General features: G+C 36.3%; 1 protein-coding gene across 27 annotated transcripts in view; it reads right to left on the bottom strand.

Moving 5' to 3' along the window:
* Nrxn1 (neurexin 1) overlaps positions 1-17,489 on the bottom strand; it is a 1,084,885-nt gene that overhangs the window by 967,333 nt on the left and 100,063 nt on the right. The window lies entirely within an intron of this gene.

Raw genomic sequence — 17,489 nt, 5'->3', positions numbered from 1 at the left:
ACAATTAAAACTTCATGTGTATCATTTTAGATTACTTTTAGGTAGGAGAAATCAGTGCAGCATTGGAAATAATGGACTTGTAAAGACATAACCGATTCCAGTCATAACCATTTGTTTCAGTCTTTCTTATTCCCCACACTGAACTGCTCTACAACTCCTGAAAGTATTGTCTACAGTCACATCCCAAAATCTCACCTTTCTACATAGAATCGGCCTCCAGTAACTGTTGTAGGCCTACGTTAGGTTTATGTACATTAAAATAATGCATTTGTTATTATCAAGTCAATTCTTAGACCTATTTAGACAATTTAGAAAATTGTGGCATCTCGGGTGAGAAGGAGAGTACCACAAACACAAAACTGGTCACAAGCCAGCCTTAGTGGCAGACTGCATCCCTGAAGTTAAGAATGCAGGTAAAATCGAATTCCTGAGAGAGAAAACCGGGGGATCTCTGACCATTCAGAGCAAAAAACTCTGAGCCCTAGAGTTGATGAATCATTTCAGAGAGCTAAGAGGAATCATTTCAGAGAGCTAAGAGGAGTGCCATAAGCTAATAGTGAAATGATAAAGGCCACTGGGGACAGACTGAATCCTCCAGAGGAGAGAAGAGACATTTCTCTAAGCATCAAAAGGATGAACTCCTACAGGACCACCTTCAGTCTCTCTGTACCACTCTGCTGGTCAGGCTCACATAGAACCTAAACCTTCTACTTATTTCATCTTCCTACTTATTTCCTCTACAGTGCGTGAGCATCTCTATGTTACCATCTTACTAACTCTGTATTTGCTATTTACTTTCACTAACGCCTGGTTTGCAGGTATGCACTAAGATTTCAGACATATCTATTCTTGGGTTTCTTGAATCATAGGAAAGGGTGCAGTAAATTCTGTATTGATTAAATACTTTTATTTGTTTTCAAGATATGGTTTTTCTGTGTAGCACTGACTGTCCTGGAACTAACCGTCTCCCTCTCCCTCCCTTCCGCCCCCCACCCCCCGCTCTCTCTCTCTCTCCCCCTCCCTCTCCCCCCTCCTCTCTCCTCTTTCCTCTCTCTCTGTTTCTCTCTTTCTCTCTCTCTCCCTCTCTCACTCCTCTCTCACTCCTTTCTCTCCTCTCCCTCCTCCTCCTCTTCTTCTCCTTCTTCTTCTTTCTCTCTCTCCCTCTCTCTCCCCCTCTTTCTCTCCCTCCCTCCCTCCCCTCCCTCCCTCTCTCTCTCTCTCTCTCTCTTTCAACCAGGCTAGTCTCAAACTCACATAGAGAGATCTGCCTGCCTCTATCTCCCTAGTGCTGGAATTAAAGGCATGCACATCATAACCAACCAGTACTGAATAAATCTTAATTAATTATCAAAAAGGGAAAATGATAAATGTAAATACTGTGTTTCATATCAATTATTTGGTAGTAGGACACAAAATTAATATTGAAGTGTAATTTTACTAAGAGACATCAAATAAATTTTATAATTTCAAAGAAAAGTTCAGTGAAGTTTTACTACTATAGAACAATCATGAGAAAGTAAAATAAGGAGCATTTTGACCATTTGGACCAAATAGATCAAACAACAATCCAACAGAAATGTCATCTATCAACGCTTCCTTCAGGGAGTATGAATTATACCTCTTCTATTGGTAACTCATATTCATTGGCTTTGTTCTGGATTTATAAGCACTTACAAAATGACTGTATCTGTCACTGTAGCATACCTGATGAATGTCATAGGTGTCAAGGAGTGGAGAAACCTCCTATTGACTCCTGTGATTCTCCAACAGGTCACTGGACCCTTAGGTTTGGGTTTCAGGGATTAAGACTGATGCCTTTCTTTGCTGTAGGATGCCTTACTTCAGCTGAATATCAGGATAGACAACTTTGTCAGGTCCCGTTGAGTTCTTAAACACTGTCAATTCACTTTCTTTCTTTCTTTCTTTCTTTTTTTTTTTTTTTTTTTTTTTTTTTCGAGACAGGGTCTCTCTGTGTAGCCTTGGCTGTCCTGGATTCACTTTGTAGACCAGGCTGGCCTTGAACTCACAGCGATCCACCAGCCTCTGCCTCCCAAGGACTGGGATTAGAGGCATGAGCCACCAAGCCCGGCTGTCAATTCACTTTCAAGGAAACAGAAATTGTATTTAAAAGATGAGCAAGAATAATAAAATCAGTTTACTCTCAGCATTATTTATTATACCAAAACATTGACTCATTTTGCTTAAAGGAGACATTAAAGTAAAATTAGAGTAAGATTTTTAAGATGCTGAATCACATTTAGAGTCAGGAACATAATCAGAATAAAAATAAGTTTTCTCAGGAACAAAAAAACAAGAACAACAACAAAAAAAATGTCATAAATATTAATGAGATAGAGCTATACACACAGCTCCACTCTCAAAACAAAGGATTTTCATAACCCTAGCCCGGAAATCATGATAACTTATTTTGGGAAATAGTCATCTAAAAACTCAATATCACTTAATTTTGTTGTCTGGTTGAATTCGGGGAAGAGTGTTTTGTTTTGTTTTTGTTTTTGTTTTGAGGACATGTATGTGATGTTTTAAGACACAGCATGCCTTTTGAGTTCATTCCATTGGTGGCAGAACACTCACCCCGAAAGCTGCGGGGTCTCTGCTAGGATCCCAGGACCACCACCTGTGCCCACCTTGTTCTCACTCACATAGCGTCGGGGAGCATTGCTATCTTGGCCATATTTTCTCATACTACAAAATGTAGTCAAGCATTACTATTTATTTTCTCTGATGATAAGGGATAGCTTTTAAATTGAAAATTAGCTGGACATGGATGCCATAGGCCTGTAAGACTGTCGGCTGGGATTCTGAGATGGGAAATCATGAGTTCAAGGCCAGATAAGTATACATAGCAAGCTCCAGGACATCTTAAGCTACAGAGTGAGATGCTGTTTAAAGCAAAACGAAGAAAAAGGAACAATAACAACAGAAACAAAAGCACAGCTGAGTGGAGAGTGGGGTATGACTTTCTCACCTACTCTGCTGCCTCACATTTGACCATGTCCCCTGGAGGGGGAGACCTGGTGGCACTCAGAGGAAGGACAGCAGGTTACCAAGAAGAGACTTGATACCCTATGAGCATATACAGGGGGAGGAAGTCCCCCTCAGGAACAGTCATAGGGGAGGGGAATAAGGGGAAAATGGGAGGGAGGGAAGAATGGGAGGACACAAGGGATGGGATAACCATTGAGATGTAACAAGAATAAATTAATTAAAAAATTTTAAAAAGTATACTTGCATAGAAATATAATGTTATACAACTATGCCTTATTGAGAATTACTAGAAGAATTGGCAGTGTCATAGATACATATCAAGATCCACTGTGCTGAGAAAAAAAAGTCACAATGATATGCCCACAATAAATTATACTGAATATTTTCCCACCCAGCATACACTTATTATAGGGAATATATAAATAGGTGGAATAAGGCTATTTTCTGTCTAAAAAAAGTTTAAAAGAATATAAACTAAACAGTGTTTATAAGAAGTTACTGTGGTTAGTTTATAGGACTATTAAAATCATTTGTAAAGACTCTCTGCAGTCTGGGGAGTTGGCTCTCAGATCATCATAGCTTCCAATTTGATTATTTTATCCTAGTGTATTAACTAACACAATTATCTCTTGAACTTAATTGTTGAACTTGTTTTAACCATGAGAAGACACTAATGTGGTCCCAAAACTATTTTAGTAATATTTGTTTCCACCAGGCATACAAAACATGTAATTTTAATTTTTTTAGTTTTTTCCTTTTTTTAAAAAATTAATTTCTTCTTCTTCCATCTCAATGGTTATCCCATCTCTTGTATCCTCCCATTCTTCCCTCCCTACCATTTTCCCCTTACTCCCCTCCCCTATGACTGTGCCTGAGGGGGATTACCTCCCCCTGTATATGCTCATAGGGTATCAAGTCTCTTCTTGGTAGCCTGCTATCCTTCCTCTGAGTGCCACCAGGTCTCCCTAAAAGACTAGTTTTGTAAGCTGTCTAGTTTTATATTTGTATGGCAGCATTGACTTTAATTTACCACCATAAGAAAGCCCTTCATAATTGCCCTGTAGGCCTTCTGAATCATCAGTTTGTATCAAACCCAGGTTTGAACTTGGGTTATAATTAAGGATAGAGAAAGTGAACATGGAGGTAAAACTACATGAACATATTTGTTTTGCTCCCAGAATAAATGTCTCAAACCTAGTTGTGTCTCCTGCTCAGTGACAGGCCTGGTCTTCACTACTGAAAACATAAAATCTGCCTATCTCAGTGTGTCCTCAGGCAAAAGCAACTGGGCTGGCAGTGGCCAGAGATGCTGCTCACCACAGGCTCCAGGGCCCCAAGGTACTTTCATGTTAATATGAAACTCTTCTGGTTTATTTCTCTGAAACTATGAGTTCTGGAGTGCTTTTATAGAATCTAAAGATTCAAAGGGCAAAGTCTGAAGTGCTGGCTGTAGTCCTCAGATTAATAACCACTCACAGTAGTTCTCAAATATTCTGGAATTAAGAGCCCCTTTATACGTATACAAATTGGGCGGAAATCCAATATTAAAGCAGATTAATGGCTATGGGAGTTTGATTTAACTATAACAGGGCTTCCTTTACAGTGGTCCTGGCATGCCTACCCAAAAGCCTCAGGCTCTACAGAGAAGCACTTAAAATCCATTAGCTTTATGTCATCTGTGTAATTTAGAATGGAAGAGTGCAGCTTGTTTTATAGCAACAATTTCACTCAGAAAATGAGACAAGTCAGAATGCTGCCACTAAACCCCATAAAATTGAAAAAATAAGCCTACTAGCTCTCACTTAGGTGTTCTTGACAGGCCCAACCTCTTTTTACTATGTCTTATATTTTAGAAAGAGCCACCTTGAAGCACTCACTATTATGCAGTCCTAATGGGATTCTTCTGATTTGGAGAAAGAGTCTGAAATGGTTCCTGTAAATAGACAGCAGTGACCATGGAAGCATGGGGTAGGAACGGGGACAAGACCATGCAGAAGGACGTGTGAGAAGGCATGGTATTCGGCGTTCCTCAGTTCTAAAACTTCATTGAGCATCACTTGCTGCTTCATCCTGGGTAAAACACTTCCTTACTTCTTAGTTTCTTCATCTGTGAAATAATTGGCATGCACAAAATAATTTGACCTTTGTTTTGCAAGGGGATACTATATTCATCAATTTTGTTAAGTTTTGCTGGTTGAAAAACAGTTTAAATGCTTTGTGTTCCTCTGCAGTAGTACAGTTCTTGCCCTGTCTCTCCATGCTGAGAACAGTCCACACAGTTTAACCCATGTGTTGAAGATAAGGTATCTACCAGAGCATCTTCTGAAACAGATGTTCTTCTGCAATCTTTCAGAAACATGACCTTTGCAGTCATAGTTACTGATGCTTAGAAAGCGGCCTTGATTTCTTTCCTTTAACCTGCCATACCCAGTTCAGCTCTCGTGTCTCCAATAGTTTATATATCAGCCATTTACTCTGGGCCTTGCTCTGTATGCACCAACAAACAAAGAATAGAAGGCAGACCATTTTGACTCTCAGTTGTCACATCTGAACCATCCTACTTCAGATCCCATCACCTTTAACCTCATTCACTTGACAACCCATTCCTTTTGTGTCTAACTATGCTCTTCAGCACTGCAAAGAGCAATTCTGATATTAAGGTGTCTTTCTAAAGCTAGCTTTGGTAATGGCACTGCCTTGAACCCCCCAACATATATTCACAATGAGCACAGTAACAATTAAGTATTGATTCCAAAATAAGTTTCAAATTCCAGATATTAAATTCAGGTACACAAAAATTTGCCAGTAGCTATAACTGCATGGCTCATGAATTTGCTTAGGGCTCTAATGGTCACAAAGCCTGTGAATCTAAGGAGAGTTCTGTGTATTGCTGCCAATATTGGTTAAAAAATATCTACAGCTATGGATTTGAATGTTGTCAGTTGACTGTTTCAATACTCTTTTCCTGCTGCTACTGTGTTGTAGCCATGCTATACGTGCCGTAATCATGCTCTGTGTGGTATTTCACTATTGTAGTTATGCTGTCCTCTTTTCCAGGAATTGTCTTTACCAGTGAGTCTGTCCTCACTTCTCATTTCTTTGTGTTCAATTACTACTTCCAGAAACTTCCATTCTTGCAATAAGAACTTATCTCTTGCTCTACTTCACTGTTAATTTTATGTATTTATAAAATATTTATTGTAAATAAAGAACTCTCAAAAGAGCCTCATATACTCCACTAATGTAAAAGACCTCTAGAGTACAGTTATTAAATAATATTCCAAGTATGACCTTATAATGTAGAAAATTTCATTGAATGGTTGACACACTTGGAACAGGTAGAGAATAGTACAGAAAGCAGTCTGGCAACTGAGGTATTATAAAATATATTCTGGATATTGGGGTATTGCCCAACTTTATTTCTTATCACATTTTTGTTATTTATATCAAGTGACTATATATTATATCTTTATATGATAAAATTGGAATTCAAAATTGTTTGGTTGTGGCTCCAGACTAAAATGACAACCAGTCTCCCCGCCTCCATATCATCGATGTTAAGACACAGTATCATCAGTAAACTACAGGCTTATGACTGTAACCTTGGAGTCAGGAATAAATCTCAATTTTGCCTTCAGCTCTGCAAGTCAACTACAAGAGAATATAGCACCAATAATATCTCCAGTGCATTCTCCTTTCTACAGATCTGACTCTCATGGACAAAGCAAAGTTCCAGGTATCATTTTGACTAAATCACAGTTGCCTTTTTTCTTCCCTTTAGTTATATATTTCTGAAATATGTTGTCTATTCAGCATGGTCTTTAGTTTTAGAAATCAGGTGAAAAAAAAATCACCCGAAGGCATCTGTCTACACCTTAATCTCTAGAATATAAGGATATACATATTTCAAAGAGAAAGCAATTGAGAATAGAGATGCTATTAAGTTTGCGAAACAATGAACATCTGAAAGGGAGAGTATTATGGATTTCATAGAGTAAATAGCCACAAGTTCCTGATAAGTAATGACATAGAAGAAGAACGACAGAAAAAAGTGTCACCATGAAACAACTGTTCAGAGAATGGAGTTATGAGACAAGAGGTAAAGGTGAGATATAGCTATGCCACACTTCTGACCTACACAAAAGTAAGTTAATATATTTATACTAATTTCATTGGTAGAATTGTGATCATTTATTACAGTAGCAACAGAATAGAAATTTTAATTTCTCAACTAGATTATTCAGCTGAAAACCATGATGTTCATAACTCAGACAAGGTGGGTATTGCTCCTATAAAATATTCTACTATGAACTTTAACCATAGAGAAGAACATTTGTAAAAATGCCTTTACTTACTGTGCTCTATGTCAGGTAGACTATATTATTATTTATTATTAATCCATAATATTTTGGGTAGAAAATTAGGTAAAACAGTTGGTTCTTAACAAGTGAGGTTAAAGGTGAACAGAAATATTGCATACCTCCCAGAAAACTCATATTAAAAAATTGGCAGGTGTCAACAATATCAATTAAACACACACACACACACACACACACACACACACACACACACACACACACACTGAAGCTTCTTTTCCAGATTCATACTTCTTCATTCTACTGTGTCCTGCTCAGAAATTAAGGAGAGTGACTGACTACTTTTGAACTTGAAGAATAGCCTGGTAAATATAGCATGTTCGGTACAGAGGAAGAAATAGGCTAGAAAGAGCTAGAAAGGTTTCAGATCTGTCAAGGATGGTATTAGAGACAGAAAATGTACACTCTGGGAAAGAAAATTCTGGGTTTGGCTGTGAGAGTGAAAACATTCTTATAGAAGCATTTCATTCTCTTACGTCTATACACATTTGTTTAGCTCTATCAAAATAGAAAATATATATAACCCAGATCTTTGGAGAACAATCAGTAAATATTTTAGGATCTAACAGTAACAACATGGGTGAAGATTTGAACAGGAATATTTTTATTCAAGTTAACAACTGTAAAGAATTACACAATTTACTTTAAGTTGTTATTTTCAGAGGCGTCAGCTCTACTCTGCCTCTGAGCTTTCAAGCCAAGTTTAGATCTACGCTGTTGTAGAAGAATGCAGTTTTGTTCCTGGGCTGTTTAATTCCGAGGCTTGTGTAGCTTTGTCCAATGTCATAGTGCTATTAGTTGTCATTTAATTCCTTTTCCATTCTCAAAAACTTTACATGCATTTCTGGTTGTACTGGATTTCACAATTGCTTTTCTCTAACACATAAAATCACATCTGTTCTTGTCCCAAGCCCTTTACTAAGCTCCGTTTACTGGTATACAACTCCCATACCTTAAAAATAAAGATAAACAAACAAACAAAAAAAAAAAAAAAAAAAAAACAACTCTCCGAAGGAAAACCTGGAAGAGCATTCAAGGGCAGGAGGTGATTGTGATTTTTTTCATCCTATATTCTTTTTTAATGAAGTGAAGCAATTAAACAAAACAAGTCAAAAGCAACCTGAGCATTTTCTTGAGAAGCAATTACAGAGAAAGTCTCATCTGATTGTGTTGAAACCAATTAATTGTTAATAGGACCTTAATAGCTTAACCAAGGGCATTTTTTGTTATTGATGTTAAAGGAAAATTCCTTGTCTTTGTTATGTAGACTCAAAAAGGATGTTGGCACCAGTTGGTAATTACCATTCCTTTGCTTATGTCAGGTGTGTTGTGAGGGTTTTGTTTGTCTTTTCACTTAGTTAAAGATAAAATAAAAGCCTTCACTGGACTGAGGATATAGCTGACCTAAGAGTCTAGCCTAGCAACAGGAAGCTCTGAGTTTGGTTCCTAGCATATCCTAAAAACAAGCATGGTGCCATATGCCTGTGTTCTCAGCATTAGGAGGTGGTAACAGAGGCCCAGAAGTTCAAAGTTGTCCTCTGTCATATAGAAAGTGTACGGCTAACCTGTACTACATAAGTCACTATCTCAAAAAATATGTGTGTGTATAAATGCATATATATGTATGTCTTGTGCAGACCAAGTTTTATGTGTGTGTATGTGTGTGATATTACTACTTCTGATAGTCCTTTTCATCTCACTTCACTTCTCAACATCTGGAACTCTCTGAGCTTTAGAAATATGTATACTCAGGATGAGAAGAATTATTTTTCATTTATCTTTCCTTTATGTAGGTCAAAAAATTTCTTTTGATTTTCCTTGAAAAATAAGTCAATTTTATTTTAATCATCAATGAACATTTAATTCTTCACATGTTCTTCAGGTGAACACTTGCTATTCTCTAGAAATACATCATATGATTTGACCTTTTCATATTTAATCACTACAATAATGCAAATAGTTTTAATTTGACTAAAGACACAAAGCTAATAATATAGTGTTTGGGATCTAATTGTAATCATACCCATTTCAATCTGCATGACTATTGGCTACAGACTTGGCATCAATTATTTCTAGGATTTTGAATAAGATGAGGTATAGTACATGATTTTTGTTGAGTTTTATTATCTTCAATGGGTGACAACTCTCCTCAATACAAAAAAAAAATTCCTGTCATTATAGGTCTCAGTGTTTAATAGAAAAATGAACACCACTGCCATCCTGCTAGATAATCTTACAACAGAAGAAAATATTAAGCCCAATATTAGAGCCCATTCTGACTAGTTTGATCTACAAGTGACAGCATGTGCAGTGGGTGAATGTTTACTATTAACACAGGAAATCCTTTATCCCCCAAACTTAGGTTCTTTCTATCATGTTCAACTTCCCTATGTGAGTCATGCACCAACCATGACAGTGAGCTAATGGCTTCCAACTCAGCAGAGACCTCACAAAGGCTAACCAAAAGGCTATAAATGTTATCTATGATGTTTCTCTCACAGTAAAATGCTCTTGTCTAGTGTCCCATATCACCAGATCACTAAGAGCAGATGCATCAGTTAGATTTATTACTTAGAATTATTTTTTCAGCAGGTTGGGGCTACTGAGAGATTTATCTTTGATGAGAATATAAATTCACTGACCCCTTAAATTAAATAAAATATGCAACCAGCTCTAGAACGAGCTTTCTAGATCCTAAAATGGCCCTCTTCAGCTACTATAATTGCTCTTCCATATCTACTCTGCCTGGAGAAATAAATAATGTCTTAGGGTCATTGTATCTACAAGATCATTTCTTCCTGCCAAGAGAAGAGCTCAGCTTTGCCATCTTCAGCAATCTTCAGACTGCTTTTTCTTATGTATATGTTTCTTTTAATCACTTCCTCTTAGATTTTTAAATGCACATTTATGTGTTATTTTTTAATGTCTCCAAGATTATTCTCTCTCTTTTTTAATAACCTGATGGGATCAAATGTCTCCTTCCTAAGCCATGAACTTTGTTCAAATGACATATTTCTACTTAATGACTTTTTTAGTGTAATATCCAGGAAGAAGCCAATGTGACATATTTTATGTTTGCTCACTATTTCTTACTCAACCTTTTTCTGTCAGTCTCTTTAACAGATTTTACTCTTGAGACTGATCATAAATGTGGTATAGAGAATCCATAAACAGGAATCATTTTAAAAGTTCGAAAGTTGTGAAAATACAGTCTGAACTGTACATCATAGATAATTTAATGACCTCTATAGAAAGAGTTTAAAAAAATTGAATGACTACTAAACTAGAAGGGAAACAACTTTTTAGTTGGAGGAATTAAAGACAGGTGACCAAGCACATCTTTCTCAGTAGGAGAAATGTTCTTAAAGTAAATGTTTATTCTTTTCAAGAATGATAAAACTTAACTTGGAAACATTGTGGAGTGAGTTAGCATAGCTATGTCACTGTACGGAAAATTAACCAACAAGACCTCATCACCATGAAGTTCAAATACATATCAGTTGAAAAGCAGAAACCATTTTGCTGAGTTTGCAGTAGCTACCTGGTGCTTTAACTCTTCTTGGAAAGAATACTGGGGCTTTGTTTCATTCATTTTGTTTTGTTTTAAGCACACAATGCCAAAATGCCATGAACCTATTGAATATAACTCTTTTTTTCTCATACCGAATACATTTTATTTTTCACTGGCCTTGGGAAAATTCAGTCTCTTTTTTATATATGTATTTATATATGTATTTTTATTAATTTATTCATAATACATCTCAATTGTTATCCCATCTCTTGTATCCTCCCATTCCTCCCTCCCTCCCATTTCCTCTTACTCCCCTCCCCTATGATTGTGACTGATGGGGACCTCTTCCCCCTGTTTATGCTCATAGGGTATCAAGTCTCTTCTTGGTATGAATAAAACTCTTAAGTCCCTTGAAATTTTTTGTTTTTAAAAATTACGCCTCAGCTAATTTGGGCCTATGTGTGTTGGGCAATCATTTTAAGAACTACTCTTTTACAACAAAGGGAATGGTCTCAAGGTTGTTCTGGTGCATGGACAACTGTTCACATGCCTTAACAGGAAAGAGAAACACTTGAGTGCTTGCTTAGAGAGTGGTCCTCTGGGTTAAGGAATGTCTTCTCTTTCTTTCTTTCTTTCCTTCTTTTTCTTTCTTTCCTTTTCAATTTTTATTCTTTTATTATAATTTATTTTTATTACATCATGATTGTAATCGCCTCTTTCTTATCTTCCTGTTCCCACCCTCTCCCCCTCTTTCACCTTATTCCCCTCCCCTAGACATCTGACAGGTGGAGTCCTCTTTCTGACCACAGTCTATCAGGTCTCATCTGGATAGCCTGCATCCCCTTCCCCTGTGTTCCCACAGGGCCTCCAGCAAAACACGATGAGTTGCATGTAAGAGTTCAGGGATGGAAGGATGGAGGAGGTGTAGTCAGGAGCTCCATAAAGAATGTCATATTTTTAATATTGAAGAAAAGGGCCAATTGGAGTAGCCTAAAAGATTATTGTCATTCCTCCTATATTTAATGACAGAACAGAAAGCCAAGGGAATAATACTCACATTTGTCATCTCCAGAGTGAGACTTATTGAGGAGTGCTTGCTGGCTTCTCTGTTCTTCTAGTATAGTGACTCTAACATATATCAATCCCATGGAAGAAAACGCCTCTACTCAAGTATGGTGGGTCAATGAAAACAACCACTGGACAAGGAATTGCAGGTGACTTTGACTGTGGGTCACATATGTAATCTTTCATTTCACAATCAGTAGAAAGATAGTTATAATAAGCCAGCAAATATATTTGAGATCAATGAGCTTCAAAATCCCTAGCTGTCATTAATTCTTGCATATTTCTTGCAGAGTTAGCTACTAGGAATGTTTTTTAGAGACAGAGCTAGCTAGCTTGGCTACAAAGGCTTCCTTGCCAAGAGGAGTCACAATCGACCAATTTATGGCTTTTCATCTCATTGGCATCATTCTAGTCCAATATAAATTTGGTTGTTTCGTTAAGTGGATAATTTAATTTTTTCCAATTGTATAAATACATTATAATGCCAACTACAGAAAACCAAGCACAAAGCAGGGTCCGTTGACCATGTAACTTTGGCCAAAAAAATAAAATAAAATGTGGTTTTAAAATCTCATAATGTGTTTTGATTTTCTGAATGATCTAATTCATGGCCTTGGTGGCATAATTTCATAGACTATATCTGTGTTACATAATAAAATGATTGTAAAATGAAAAAGAAAATAGTCTTGCTTCACAGCCTTGGGAACATCCTAAATTTTACTTGGCTGAAAGTAAATACACCGATTCTGAGATATCCATCTGTGTCAATTCTGAGTGTGCTGTCCTGTGGTCTCAGGCACATAGCACCTCCAAGGTAAATAACCAAAGAAGAGGAAGAACCTTCTTTGATATGTGTGAGGGACCTTTTCTATAAGTATAAATTGAAAATGTAGAGCCTTATCCTGGAAAGCAGTAACTGTTTATCAGTGTGGTTATATACATTTTTTCATTTGTATTAATTAATTTATTTATTAATTTTAAATATATTTCTTAATATCAGGAAAGCATCCATTCTGCAAAGCGTGCCCCTATAGCCTGTGTAGCAGTGTGCCGTTCACACTAATTCTGACTCACAACAGCCAGGACTAAGGATATTTGCAGCTTGTCATCACCTTTGGGTATAGATTATTTTATTAACTTATATTACAAATCTTACAAGTTAGACATATGAGGTTAAATTTTTATAGATTGTTGTTCTTCATTTGGTGCTGTTGATCTGTTTTGAGATAAGATCTTACAGTGTAGCTCAGGTTGTTCTGGAGCACATGGGAATCCTTGTGCATCAGCCTCCTGAGTCAAAGGTTAAGTAGTGCATTCAAGGTCAAGACAGGGTGAATATGGAGCCTACATCCAGGGTGGGAATTCATGACTCTTACCCACTATAGTGTAAATAGCACCAGGTTACCATGTTGGCTATCACTACTCTAAATTGAAAACTCGAAAATGAGATGTCATGGATCCTGGACAAGGTTTTGTAACAGTTCCCTTCTAACTTTATCTTGGAAAATATCAGACAAAACAAGGTCACAATTATTAGTATATATTTGGAAGAAAATCTTTGAAGTGTCTATAAGGCTCATTTTTATCAGCTATTTCAGTTTTGTTCACAGTTTCCCATGCCATAGTACATGTGCTCTCCTCTGACACTGAGTTAAATTGTTGCTTTTAAGATTTCTAACTTAATCTGCCCATAGATCCCATGAGATTCAAAGTTCTGTTTGTATCAATTAATTGCTATGAGAAATTATGTAGTTTTATGTCATATAGAATTATATAGTTTTTAAAAATATGCCGATCTATCTGCTCTACTATTTATAAAGTACCCCCTCCATACTAGAAGAGGTTATTAAAAATATTGAGATGAACAAAACTGATTTTCAGTTTGGTAAATAAGATAATAATTTTAGAAAGGTATATTCTTTTTAAACATATTATGTCAATATTTAAACGTGGTTTGCAGCATCTTTGAGGAAAACATGAAATTTTCTAGTTACACAGCTTCATCTTTCTACAAATAGCATGGAGATTTTCTATGTTCCATGCACAGTGGTTAATATTCTGTAAGTCTAATAAAATTCTTATTTAATCAGTATTTAAATATATGGCTATGAACAGAATTCATAAGAACACGGGGTATTTCTTTTTATCAACCCAATATTACAAAGAATGAAAACAGTTGAGATTTACTGTTTATAAACATGAGAGAAATTAAATCGTAGAAAAAACAACATGTGTTCTTGAAGTGACCTGTATTTGCTGCAGACGGAGCTGATGGACATTAATATAAAGATAAAGTGAAGACCACATAGAGCGGTCAGAAAGCTCCTCTTTTGCCCATATGGAATAAGGAAGATCCGGAATTGCAATGGCAGAAGCCACAATGACAGACAGCTAAAGACAAATTATGACTTATCTTTCACAAATGAAAAAAAAAAAATCAAGAAGATTTCAACACAGTAAGATTATACCACAAAACACACTCTTTTGAGCAATGGAGACTACTTCATGATAGGGAGCTAAAGGAGAAAATATGCCTTAAGGATCAATTCAAAATAAAATATGATTATTTCATAATTGAATTGGAAACCTGAAGCCACAGTAAAATATATTTAGAAGTTCTAAAAGCTCAGGCACATCAGGGTGCTGGTGAACAGATGTCGAGCACTGCACAATGTTCCCCTGTGGCAAAGAAGAGTTGAAGCACAGGAACAAAAAGGGTGGCAAATGTTAGGATTGAATGTCAGTGTCTCCCCAGAAGTCACTTGTTGGAACTGGTGATGGGCACAGCGAGAACTTAGGGAAGTCACTGGGTTATGAGGGAGGGTCCCTCATGAATGACGTTTTTGTCCAATACATGATTCCAGAGATCCCATTGTCACTTTACACCACAAGTAGTTGTGCGATAGCCAGTGGGCCAGCCCTCAGCCCTCTTTGCACAATAAATGCACTGACACCTTGACATTGGACTTTCCAGATTCTGGAACTGTGACAAATAAATTTCTGTTTAGAAGCTAACCTAATCCAGGACATTTTGTTGTAGCAGTCTAACAGAAACACACATACAGACACATACACACACGGCGGGGGTTGGAGGAAGAGGTTTGCATCTACATACTAATAATATCAAATTTATTCTAAGAGTGAGCTTAGTCTACTGGACTATCATGACATGATAGACATGATATCACATATTGTTTTTAAAACAATACAATATTGAATGCTGTTGTCAATTTTTAAGGAATCCAAGTACTAATTTTGAAAAAAAATTGTTTTGATTTTTCTTAGGATTGATTCTGATTGATTAACTAATGTGAGGAATACCACAGGGGTAATGCAGTTTAAAAATATGCAAAAACAAATTTCGTAGTTTTACTTACAAAACTTTGGCCTTCTGTAAACATCTGGGGTCATGAATAATCAAATAATAAATATTCATCTAATAGATTCAAATGAGCAATTATTTAAATACATAGTGTAGGATGCATATTTCTATAAGACACTAAATAAACATATCATAATATAAGACTTCAATTTGGACGTTTAGAGCAGCTTAGCACTCCCAATTTATGACACACTGGAGTTAAGAAAATTAGAAGAACTTGGATGAAGTCACAAGGCAAGGATACTGTAGAGCTGAATTTCATGGAAGCCATATATCTGTTGTCTCATTAATAGAATGTTTTAAAATAAAATTTGGTTCTTTTTCCCTGTGTCAGTAAATGACATTAAAATTTGAAAAACATATCAAGGCCTCATCCTTGGAGAAAGTGAAATTTTCTTTTCCAAGTTATCATCAGTTGCCTGTAATTCTTCTTCTGAGCCTGAAGACCATGAAAATTAAATACCAAAGTACCTGGGATCTATTTTTCTTTAGAAATCCACTGTTGAGTATGCAAAGGCAAATGAAAATTATGTCAGAGTGATGCATTTCTAGGTAGTCTTATAGCAGCTTTGTGACAAAAGTTAAAAGAGAAACATATTTAGAGAAGAGACAGTTTCTTCATAATCCTATACTACTTTCTTTTGGATACCTAAACTTTTCTCATCCCATTTATCTCTTACTTTATCTACATTGACTCATTCTCCTTCTTGTCCAACATAGTACACTGTATGCACTAATGTCATGAAAATGGCAAATTCAAGATACAGTAAGAAAAAAAATCCTAGAAATACAATGGTCAACAAGAAACATGAATTTCCTGCCCTCGTGGAGCTTCCACTCTACTGGGAAACGGCAACACGAAGTAGAACAGAGCATACAAATGTATAATTACAATCACACGCTATGAAGTAAATTACAAAACTTTCTTCAAAGCATCAACATGTAACTAGGTAGTAATTATCGTCTTCTCTTCAGCTACTGACCAGAAATTATGACTTGATTTGCATGTATAATTTATTGCTATTTTTCTTGATTTAAAGAGGCATTCATTGTTTCAGAAAATCCAAATAAGTATATTAAAAAATATACAACTGTTGGAATGATGTGAACAGTTACACATAGACAAACATACATGTGCATGTGCAAGCATGTTTGCTAGTGCATAAATACCTGCAACCCCCCCACACGCACACAAAGAAAGGGAGAAGGAAAATATTAAATATCTAGGAAAGTGCCTAATTTAAGGTTCTAAGTAAAAATAGAATAAATTAGTATTATTAGTGATGCTAAAAATAATGTCTTTGACAATTTTCAAGTGAAAAAATGTAAGAGCAAAAACAACAAACAATACCCTGAAGATTATTTGGAGTCACATAAAGCTAGCAGCTGCTAGCCTTGCTCTGGGCACTACAAAAGAAAGCTATATTTCATTGAGATGGAGTTTATTCTTAATTATATTTAGCTGAAAATGACATGTTTCCTCTTAGAAATCACAAGGCAAATTTAAATTATTGACTCTAAAGTTTGAAACAAAATGAACAACTTAAAAATCTATGGACAACACAAAATAATGAGAAGGCACTTCTTTCATTCATCATGGTCCTACCATCCCTCGAATCCTAACGTGTATCCATCTGCCTTAGCCATTTTTGTCAAACCCAATTGGTAAAATATTTTCCAAATTCCAAACTCTGAATGAGATGGAAGAGGGTCCACATTACTTGTGAAGCGTCCATCAGAAGTCAGAGTCAGGTCCAGTGCTGCCTTCTGGGGCAAGAATTCGGGAGGATGAAGAGGCTGATCCAGACAGCCCTCCTTTTTACTTGCGTCTTTCGTATCTTCATTAAATGAAATGCATCCATCTCTAACTGGGCACTGGGATTTAGTAAATAACAAAAACTCACACAAAAGAAATTAAAACAATAGTGATGACTGATGTTCTTAAATTTAATTTTGCTTCTGGATACCAGCACCAAATATATATTAGTTTGCAAAGGTTCAGTTCAAAGGCTATTAATTCACTACAGCAGAGAAAAGTGGAGTGGAAAGTGTTTCAGCATTACATGGTGATGTAAAGATTTGAGAAACACGAGATTACAGTGCAAACTAGCTATTTTTCATAGGCCACATATTTTTAACGCACAAG

The sequence above is a fragment of the Acomys russatus genome, chromosome 1 (assembly GCF_903995435.1).
Source record: "Acomys russatus chromosome 1, mAcoRus1.1, whole genome shotgun sequence".
Taxonomy (NCBI): domain Eukaryota; kingdom Metazoa; phylum Chordata; class Mammalia; order Rodentia; family Muridae; genus Acomys; species Acomys russatus.
This window is presented reverse-complemented; position numbering and strand designations above follow the sequence as displayed.